General features: G+C 39.8%; 1 long non-coding RNA gene across 1 annotated transcript; it reads left to right on the top strand.

Annotated features, from left to right (window-relative positions):
* Positions 1–4,604: 4,604 nt before the first annotated feature.
* Positions 4,605–6,284, top strand: LOC143415827 (uncharacterized). The gene is made up of 3 exons (XR_013096258.1): positions 4,605–5,126; positions 5,445–5,565; positions 6,148–6,284. It is a non-coding gene; the product is annotated as an uncharacterized LOC143415827 (long non-coding RNA).
* The last annotated feature ends 1 nt before the right edge of the window (position 6,285 follows it).

Here is a 6,285-nt window from a genome sequence, read left to right on the forward strand (position 1 = left end):
TATGCGCCTCTGCCCTCTCTGATTGTGTGGACATGTGCTTGCACGCTAGTGCACGAGGAGGGACGGATTTTATGTTTTACCTCTCCAGACACCTTTGTTTGCAACGTTATGTGTTGTACGAACACTCTGCACTATGTTTGTTAAGCTGCAGCCGTTCAACCGGGCTTATATGGTTGACGAAGAGAAGGTGTATTAAAGAACACACTGTGGAATTCCCAAAGCCAGTGATGGTTATATGGTTGACGAAGAGATCGCCGATTATACGAGTGGTTATGCAAGCCGATGGTATGGTGTTCCGGGGTTCAAATAGTGGGTTCGCGGGCGCTTGAAAGGTCACGTGAACTGCATTATTTTTGTTTGTTTGTTATTGTGAAACACTGTAGGCTGCCTGGAATTGACCATAAATGTCTGTATATACATATATATGTATCGTAGGAATACAGCTGGAAATAAGCTGAGGGGGAAAGAGTGTTTGGTAAAAGAAATAATAAAGAGATGGCTATTATGCCTAGTGGGAGGGGCCATGGGGTATAAAAGAAGGCTGTCAGGGCCTACCTGGGCTTTTTTCGGTGAGATGTTACAGAGAGGGTAACATGCAGACTGTGTTTTGTATAAAGATGTTTGTTTTGTGTTGACTTAAGTTAGTTTTCTAGTTTCCGGCAGAATAAAGGATCCACACTGAATGCTTCCTGACTACGCCTGCATTTGTTCGGGAGAAGTTTAGGACCCCGCGACAAGCTCAAATTCTCTTTTATGAAAACACAACTAACTCAGCTTTTGTCTCAAACTTGTGAACAATGTAAACGTTCACCTGCTTTTGAACTCCTCACTGTTGCCTTTAAGAATACTAAGTATTTCCAACAGAGAGAGTCACAGGCCTTTTCAGCGTCGAGGCTGAAAGCTGTCCATTGTTCAGAGGAGTTTAGTGATCAGTGAGATGGGGAGCATTCCTAACATTACCCAGTGTTGTCTGCTTTATACAAAGCCTACAAATTTTCCAGTCATCTTGCTGGTATTGATGCAAACAGTCTAGAATCTATGTTTGGAACTGATATTGGTCGATAACAGCTGCATTGACTTTTCTTTCCCCAGCTTAGAGATCACTGATACTGCTGCCTGTCTCCAGGGCACAGGGGCCTCCCCACCCTGAAGGACATGGTTAAAGCCTTCTTTTAGTGCCGGTGTTGTCAATTTCCTGGAAAGGTTGTTCAATTCAATTCAATTCAATCTTTAGTGGCAGACTTCATGTCCATAAAAACAAGACAAAAAAACAAAAAAAACAACAACAAAAAAACACACACACACAACACTCCCCCCCCCAACACAAGGTATAAACCATTAAATATATATATGTATATAAATAAGTATCTAAAACATTTGTAAAAATATAAAACCATAATATATATAAAACACAATTACTTAAAATAAATCAATAAATACACAAACACTTTAACCAGTGCTTTCTGAGACTGGATGAGTAACGGGAACCACTCACTGTCGGATCTGTGAGTGCTAAAATTATACTGTTACTCGAACCATCCAGTCGTTCTCTAAAACTGAACATTAGCTTTCTTAAAAGTGCTTTAAAAGTCCAGACACCCACAGCTACAAACATCTGGCTGGCACTACCACTTCTAGGTATCCTGCAAAGGATTCTCATCGCATCATTATATGCAACATGCAGCTTCTGCATGCTACATTGTTTGTAGGATGACCACAAGGGGGCAGTATATAGCGGTGTGCAATACGCTACAAAGCCACTTTAACTGGAAGTGAACAAAAGCTGAATTTGCCTGCACATAGAGCTTACATCGTTGTCTGTATATGTCATCATCATCATTCATTTGCTCAGTAATAAAGTGACCGAGGTATTTCACCTTTTTATGAACTTCAAGAGTTTTTTGTGCCAGTTTAAACAAAGGGACATTTAGCTGTTTATCCTGCTTGGTTCTACATATCAAAACAGCACTTTTAGCAGCATTGTACTCAATGTCATATTGCACACCATATTCAGTACAGACATTGAGAAGCTCCTGTAACCCAGCACTGCTTGGACTAAAAACAACCAGGTCATCTGCATACATGAGATGATTTATCAGTGTTTTACCTAATATACACCCAGTGTTACAGGCTCTCAGCTGTATGGACAAATCATCAACATATAAATTAAATAAAATTGGAGACAAAATCCCACCCTGTGTAACACCATTGCTGACACCAAAGGGGGCAGAAATACTGCTTCCCCATTTAACCTGCATGTTCTGATGAGCGCACCAGTAAGAGAGAATCCTCACCATGTACTGAGGAACTCCCCGTCTCTTCATTTTATCAAAAAGCTTTAAAGTCACATTTCAGATGGATAACCATTTGCTCCTGCCATTTTCCTGTTTTTTATTTATTTATTTAGATATAACATTATTAATTTCTTTCTCTGTTAGTTTGAAGTTTATTATATAACTCAGTTTTTTTTCTGGGATGCTGTCAATGTCCTGCTCCTACACATCCATCTTTCCAGTTATTTCTCAAGTAAATCCTTATTTTCTGCTGTTTGTTTCATATCTAAGTGAATGGCTTTAATTTCTGTAATTAGCTTGTTCAACGTGGCCACTCCCCTTTTCTTCTTATTCTTGTCCACAGTCTCGTTACCTCCCGCATTGACTATTGTAATCCTCTCTTGCATGTCTCCCCCAAAAACCCCTCCATCAGCTTCAACTGGTTCAAAACTCAGCTGCCTGTTTTATTACCAGAAGCCCTCCTACAGCACATCACCCCTGTCCTTCAGGAACCTCACTGGCTCCCTGTGAAACTCTGAACAGTGTTCATACTTCTTCTCAAGACCCTTCATAGCCTCGCTCCTCCTCACCTTTCTCACCTGTTAAGCCCTACCTCTTCTGCCCGATCACTTCAATCTTCTTCTTCTGTCCAGCTTGCTGTGCCTTCTTTCAGCACCATGGGAAGCAGAGCTTTCAGCTGCTCTGCCTCCAGGCTGTGGAAGTCTCTGCCCCAGTTTAATCTGTTCAAGTCTGCATATTCACTGTGAACTTAATGTTTGTCTGTTTTATGCTTTTCATTGTTCTTTGTGTTGTCATTGTTCTATTATGTGATTCACTCTATTGTTAAATGTCCTTGGGTGTCTGTGGGTGCTTTGAAACAGGATGTATTATTATTATTATTATTATTATTATTATTATTATTATTATTATTATTTTTATTATCATTATTATTATTATTATTGTTATTATTATTTTTATTATCATTATTATTATTATTATTATTATTATTGTTGTTATTATTATTATTATTATTATTATTATTATTATTATTATCCCCTTTTATACTGTTTATACCAGCTTCTTAAAGCACGAGTCCAATATGTCACAAAGTAAAAACATCATCTGAGATGTTTCTTGAATTCAGGACTTCTTACACATTTTTCTCCAAATGTCTCAAGTTTCAGACTTTTTAACTGTGTGAGTATCAGCGACTCTCTGACTCTGTCTACATCGTTAATGTGACTTCTGCTTGTGTGACGTGTCACACGGCTCCCTTAAATCATTTTGGTTATAAAATGTGTGAAGCACAGGAGGAGGAGTGACTGAGAGCAGAGAGGAGGAGCAGAGATTCAGGGAGGAGCTGAGCTGTTACTGAACTATAGAAGAGAGAAAAACCTCCACATTCAACAGAGTTCAACACAAAACAAACTTTATGTTCCTCAACATGCTGTCATTACATCACTGTGTGTTTCCTCTGATTCTTCTCACTCTCACAGGTCTGCTCACCTACACAGGAAACTATGTTCAATTCAAATTATTCATTAACGTCAATTATTGATTGAAAACGTTCTCTCTTCCTTCAGGTGTCACATGTGATCAACTCACTCCAGTCAAAGATGAAGAGTCCAGCGTAGAAGGCAGCACAGTTACTCTGACCTACACTTACAAAGTGTCACCTTCTGATTATTTCTTCTGGTATCGACAACATCCAGGAAAACCTCCAGAGTTCCTGATCTCACACTCACCTTCAGGAGAAGTAGGAGAAGAAAAAGTTCCTGGACTGAAGATTCAAGTGAAGGGAACAGAAATCAAGATGAGCATCTCCTCTGCTGCAGTGTCTGACTCTGCTGTGTACTACTGTGCTGTGAGGCCCACAGTGACAGGAAACAGCAAAACTCTGTACAAAAACCTTTGGAGCAAAGACAACAGAATACTCCACAACATCCACTAGAGGGAGCCACACACTGTTAAACCTCTGATTCTTGTGTCATTGGACTGATGACAAAGACAACAGACTCATTTCAGTCTCATCTTTACTCAAATCTTCATCTTTCTCTCCAACAGAAATCAACCTGTCACTGATCAATAACAACATGATAAATGATTGATCACTGATCCCACAGAGGTGGTTGTAGGTAAAGTACAGACATCCAGGACTTTTTCCATCAACTTCTTTACTCCAAAGGGAAAAAATGCAGAGTTAACTGAACCTTGTGCTACATTAATGTAAATGAATGCTATCAGCACACAGGAACACAAACTTTATTTCAGTGTAAATCTGAATTATATTAAAATCACTTCATTAGACTGAATCAGTGAAGTCGAACATGAGCAGAGAAAAAGAGGGAAAATGAAGACATTTCTGTTTTCTGTTGGCTCCATTAGAGAGTGACTGTGCCTCTCACAGGAACATGAGCAGAGAACAGGTTAAAGTGGATTCAGCAGGTGGGAACCCTAAAATCAGCTGTAGTGGCTCAGTGTGGGGAAAAGAATCAAACTCACAATCATTTCTGCTGAGAGCTCCAGTAGATTTGATTCAAGTACAGGCTGTGATCAGCTGATCTGAGCTTCACTGCTCTTTGTAATGTGAATTCAACCAGATGTGAGCAGGTGTTTGCGAGGATTCTGTCCGTGTGCTCCAGCTTCCTCCCACAGTCCAAAGACGTGCGCTTAGTGGGGTTAGGTTAGCTGGTGATTCTAAATTGCCCATAATGTGAATGGTTGTGTGTCTCTCTGTGTTACCCTGCCATAGACCAGTGACCTGTCCAGGCTGTGCCCCGCCTCTCGTCCTACAGTAGCTGGGATGGCTCCTCCCCCTAAATTGGATCAGTGGAAGAGAATGGATGGATGGACGTAAGCAGATGTTTCTGGGCTGATTTGCATCCTCTACACTGACAGTACACTGATTCTGCTGTCTTTATTCTGCACTACACAGTTGGTGTGAAGGTGCACAGCAACTTCAAAAGTGTTAAATGTTTTGGTGTTAATAGTCTTCTTGCAAAAGTAGAGTTAATTTTACTCTAAGCAGAGTCACATTCTTTTAATGTAACTCTGAGGTGTAAAATGATAGTAGTTAAAATCGAGTGTTAAAAATGAGTGTTTCTCTGTCAAATCTGGAGGCGTTACAATGGAAACATTAACTCTTGACCTCTTAACTCTGAACTCCTACAGGGGCTATGACACCAACAGAGTAAATTCACAGACTCCGCCCCCAGCACGGCTCCAATCGAAGCTGAAGTGAAGCCGTTTCAGAACATTTTGCTCTACATATTTGAGTTGTTTGCCATGCTTGGTAAGTCATTTTTTCAAAGATTGTTTCAATTATTATTATGAGCTTTTACTTCTGTGGCTCTTTGGAGTTGAGACAAAGCTGTGTGAAAGGCATTAGCCATGTTGCTCGCTGATAGCATAATATTCTGTTTTAGCTAGCTGAAAGATATTGTTTGCAGCAAATACCACAGCCTTGAAAAAAAGCTTGCATGTGAATTTTCAGTCAAACTTTTGGTCAAATACACCTAAAACAATGTGTAGAATGTGAAATGTTGGTATAATGGTGCTACTTGAAGCCTGAAAACGATCGCCCATTAAAAAAAACGAGCAAACAGCAGTAGCAGACGTCCTGACTGGATTCTACGTTAGCATAGATCCCTCCAGAGTTTTGTGCACACGGTTTAGGTAAAAATGAAAAAGGTTGAGGTTTTACATTTAGTTCAGCATTACCTGTTGCCTGTGTCCTTGTCTTTTGGGAAAATACTTTACACAAGTAATGGCTCAAAGAGGATTCCTTTTTTTTTTTTCACTGTGCTGCAATTGTTTACTGGATTATTTGTGCCATTAATTAGTGTCAACTAATTTTTATTCAATCTCCACACAGGATATGCTTGTGAAGATGGAATATGGGGGAGAGCAGAAGTGCGTTGAAGTTCCACAAAGGGATGAATGAAGGACATGCATATTGTATTGAAGAAATAAGTGATGAGATGCTGTTATTTGCATTTACCATGTCAGACAT

Source organism: Maylandia zebra, unplaced genomic scaffold (assembly GCF_041146795.1).
Source record: "Maylandia zebra isolate NMK-2024a unplaced genomic scaffold, Mzebra_GT3a scaffold06, whole genome shotgun sequence".
Lineage (NCBI taxonomy): Eukaryota > Metazoa > Chordata > Actinopteri > Cichliformes > Cichlidae > Maylandia > Maylandia zebra.